The 5,000-nt window shown below is 37.8% G+C and overlaps 1 pseudogene; it reads right to left on the minus strand.

Moving 5' to 3' along the window:
* Positions 1 to 1,839: 1,839 nt before the first annotated feature.
* The window catches only part of LOC130620698 (large subunit ribosomal RNA), a 7,105-nt pseudogene continuing 3,944 nt past the window's right edge, over positions 1,840 to 5,000 (minus strand).

Raw genomic sequence — 5,000 nt, forward strand, 5'->3', positions numbered from 1 at the left:
GTGGGGCTTTGCGAAGAAGAACAAACCAGTCAGTACACACCTTGCGGCGGACCAACTGGCCCATTCCGAAATCCAACTACGAGCTTTTTAACTGCAACAACTTTAATATACGCTATTGGAGCTGGAATTACCGCGGCTGCTGGCACCAGACTTGCCCTCCAATTGATCCTCGTTAAAGGATTTAAATTGTACTCATTCCAATTGCGAAGCCTATATAGACCCCGTATCGTTATTTCTTGTCACTACCTCCCCGTGTTGGGATTGGGTAATTTTCGTGCCTGCTGCCTTCCTTAGATGTGGTAGCCGTTTCTCAGGCTCCCTCTCCGGAATCGAACCCTAATTCTCCGTCACCCGTTACAACCATGGTAAGCCACTACCTTACCATCGACAGTTGATAGGGCAGAAATTTGAATGAAACATCGCCGGGCGCAAGGCCATGCGATTCGAAAAGTTATCATGAATCACCAAGAAAACGAGCCGAAACTCGCATTGGTTTTTAATCTAATAAATACATCCCTTCCAGAAGTCGGGATTTTTCGCATGTATTAGCTCTAGAATTACCACAGGTATCCATGTAGTAAAGTACAATCAAATAAACGATAACTGATTTAATGAGCCATTCGCAGTTTCACAGTACAAGTGCTTATACTTAGACATGCATGGCTTAATCTTTGAGACAAGCATATGACTACTGGCAGGATCAACCAGGTAACTACGGTCGTGAAATAGCAAGCAGCTACATTCACTTAAACACACTACAACCTGCAATACGTAACGTGTTGCAGGCGCAGGCGTTCGTATCTACAATCGTCAACGTAAAATCGTAGCCAATTCTTTAGAAATAGCTGCAATTCATACGCTTCAGAGTGTTTGCCCTTCTACCGTTCCTTCTCAGTAACCCAGGATCAGTTGAACAGCATCTGCCAACATCACAAGAGCCACCAATGAGAAAGATATCACTATCTTTAGAGACTACAAACTACTACTTGACTAGCAGTTAGCCCGTGCACACACATAAGTAATGTCCTGCAAGAACAAAATTTGACTTGCATTTCATTGCTTGAGCCAGAGCCGTATTACCGTAAGAACTGAATGACAACTCAACAGTCTTTACAGCAACACAAATAAACTCTGATACCAACGCATAAGAGATTGTGTCACAAAGAAACAATAACAACCAAACTCTAGTCGAGTTCACTCATTTCTCATTGCTTCTCTGTTCTACCCTCTCTACATTATATAGCACGTTTTTCCAGTTTCTGACACTAAAGTGGGGACTTAGGAAAAAAAATCGATTTTTTTTAAAGTTAACCGGAATGTGCCGTAACGCATGCGCGTTTGTTACTGATAGGCCCAGCAACATTCCGAACATATTTTTTATGACGGTTAAGCCTCATGGGACCTGAAAATAACAAAATACGGCATAACACATAAACGGCTTGAGAAATTGAAGAAGTGAGAGGGTACGCCACACCACCAAAATTTTTTTTTTAAAAAAAGACCCACAACCGTATCCAAAGCAGTAGCATTACCCCTAGGCCCCAGCCTAGGCTTTACCTTAACCCTGAACATAGCCCTAGTCCGTAATTCTTGCTGTAATCCATACACTTGTAATCTATACATACAGTTGTAATCGATACAGTTGTAATCCATACACCTTTAATCCATACACTTTTAATCCATACATCTGTGTCTCCAAATATTAAACCGAGGTGATAAAGATGAATGGTACAGCACGCACGCATCACCTTTTTTAAAAAAAAAGTTCAGGTAAGCACAAGATAACTGGTACTCCACGGTACAAAGCAGTTGGTTAAAAAAAGGACTTGTCACAAAGTGACAAATCTGTCGAACAGAGGCTTAATCTCAGAAGATCGTAGCACAAAGGCTACTCTACTTTTTACAATACCACGTTCTTGTTTAAGTCGTCTGCATAGGATTTATCTCTGGAAATTTTAGATTTTGATAGTTGGCAGCACCTCGACGGTTTTTCTCCGACTCAGTGCATTGGGACTTAGGAACGACAGAAGCCGTTCTATTCTTGTTCGCCTAAGATTATCCAGAGGTAATTATCATTGCTTTCTAGCACGGATTCTGACTTAGAGGCGTTCAGTCATAATCCAACAGATGGTAGCTTCGCACCATTGCTTTTTCAAGCAAGTGCAAATGCCAATTGTCTGAATCTGCGGTTCCTCTCGTACTGAGCAGAATTACTATTGCAACAACACTTCATCAGTAGGGTAAAACTAACCTGTCTCACGACGGTCTAAACCCAGCTCACGTTCCCTATTAGTGGGTGAACAATCCAACACTTGGTGAATTCTGCTTCACAATGATAGGAAGAGCCGACATCGAAGGATCAAAAAGCAACGTCGCTATGAACGCTTGGCTGCCACAAGCCAGTTATTACTTAAGACTTCACCGTTTCACACATACGTATCTGATAATACTCTCTTATTAAACATAATGTCATCATTTTACTTATATAATAGTAATAACTTTTGTGAAACATTTAAAAGTAGATGCAGATATTTGTCAGTGGATAGGCCATTTAGTAAGAAGAAAAATTGCCTGTAGAACCTTGGTGCTGGAAAGCCTCGTTCTCATGTTATTAACAGTTTAATGTTTTTGACAATAGAAAACCGTCCAGTGTGTTTTGTATAGGACGGTTCTTACATGCATTTTTTGACAATTTTTTCTCAGTAACTACAACGTTTTAACGAAATCATAAAAAGCAAACTTATAAACAAAGGCATTTTAAGAAAAATGGCGGAATATTTTTGTGTGACTTTGGCTAGAACCAGACTTATGACGTCACAAAGTGCACGGTCAAACCTTCATAAATTCTAAAATTTCAAAAAATTTTAACTGCTGACGTCAGCATTTTTATAAAAAACGGACAAGAATTTCATGGTAGCAAATTTGGAGATCTATTACCATGCAAAATTTGGAGGTCAAAGGTCAACCGGAAGTACCTGTTTTGGGGCCTTACTTTTTTTGGTCTTTTTAAAAACAGGTAAATCGCTATAGCTTCTGAAATATTGAAGGTATTTCTTAAATCTTTGGCAGATATGTAAAACACTTCAGGCTAAAACCGGGTAGGAGCACAAATTCCCGATTTGTGGCTCTGCGGGGGGTCCAGAAGCCCTAAAATGTCAAACATTCAAGGCCAAATAAAATGCTGACGTCAGCGTTTTTTTGAAAAAAAATTCGTGTGAACCTTTGTCATGTCAAGATGGTTCATTGTGCCAAATATAAAGCCAATCCGACATGTCGTTCGGGATTTCCGATTTTTCCGATTTTTCCCTAATTTGGTGAAAACGCACGTATTGGCATGTTTAACATGCAATATTGGCCTTGCACAATTATTATTGAACGCAATATTTTACACAAATACTCACCACGTTAACCTCTCAACGCCTGGAGAAAATAATTGCCATTTGACTTTACGTTGCAGAATCATAGCGTTTCCAATTTCTCACAATTGCTGTTTTAACAAGGAAAAAGATGCGTTTTTAGCATTTTTCGCGACCCATAACATCGTTTTATGATGTTGTTATCTCGTGGTACTTCATATTCACAGTTTTACATATGTATTCTTCAGGTCTACAAAAAATCTAAAACGTGTTAAAAAAACTAGAACTCAAACGAGGCTGTTCTTGTATCAAAATAAGCCGTTGAATTTCAATTTTCTGCTATTTCACGGAAATTTGACGTGCTGAAGTATTTCTTTTCAACGACATATTTTTGATGTTACAGTTCTTCTTTATTAAAACCGTTCTGTCACTAGGTACACGAAGAATAGATTAAAACGAATTAAAAAAACAAGAACTCAAACGAGGCTGTTCTTGTATCAAAATAAGCCGTTGGATTTCAATTTTCTGCTATTTCACGGAAATTTGACGTGCTGAAGTATTTCTTTTCAACGACATATTTTGGATGTTACAGTTCTTCTTTATTAAAACCGTTCTGTCACTAGGCACACAAAGAATAGATAAAACGAGTTAAAAAAACTAGAACTCAAACGAGGCTGTTATTGTATCAAAACCGGCAGTTGAATTTCAATTTTCTGCTATTTTACGGAAATTTGATCTGCTGAAGTATTTCTTCTCAACGACATATTTTGGATGTTACAGTTCCTCTTTATTAAAACCCCTTCTATCACTAGGTACACGAAGAACAGATAAAACGAATTAAAAAAACTAGAACTCAAACGAGGCTGTTCTTGTATCAAAATAAGCAGTTGAATTTCAGTTTTCTGCTATTTCACGGAAATTTGACATGCTGAATTATTTCCGTCAACGACATTTTTTGTATGTTACAGTTCTTCTTTATTAAAACCGTTCCGTCACTAGGTACACGAAGAATAGATAAAACGAATTAAAAAAAACAAGAACTCAAACGAGGCTGTTCTTGTATCAAAATAAGCCGCTGAATTTCAATTTTCTGCTATTTCACGGAAATTTGACGTGCTGAAGTTTTTCTTTTCAACGACATATTTTGGATGTTACAGTTCTTCTTTATTAAAACCGTTCTGTCACTAGGTACACGAAGAACAGATAAAACGAATTAAAAAAACTAGAACTCAAACGAGGCTGTTCTTGTATCAAAATAAGCAGTTGAATTTCAGTTTTCTGCTATTTCACGGAAATTTGACATGCTGAATTATTTCCCGTCAACGACATTTTTTGTATGTTACAGTTCTTCTTTATTAAAACCGTTCCGTCACTAGGTACACGAAGAATAGATAAAACGAATTAAAAAAACAAGAACTCAAACGAGGCTGTTCTTGTATCAAAATAAGCCGCTGAATTTCAATTTTCTGCTATTTCACGGAAATTTGACGTGCTGAAGTTTTTCTTTTCAACGACATATTTTGGATGTTACAGTTCTTCTTTATTAAAACCGTTCTGTCACTAGGTACACGAAGAATAGATAAAACGAATTAAAAAAACTAGAACTCAAACTAGGCTGTTATTGTATCAAAAACAGGCAGTTAA

This window comes from Hydractinia symbiolongicarpus, chromosome 1 (genome assembly GCF_029227915.1).
Source record: "Hydractinia symbiolongicarpus strain clone_291-10 chromosome 1, HSymV2.1, whole genome shotgun sequence".
Taxonomy (NCBI): domain Eukaryota; kingdom Metazoa; phylum Cnidaria; class Hydrozoa; order Anthoathecata; family Hydractiniidae; genus Hydractinia; species Hydractinia symbiolongicarpus.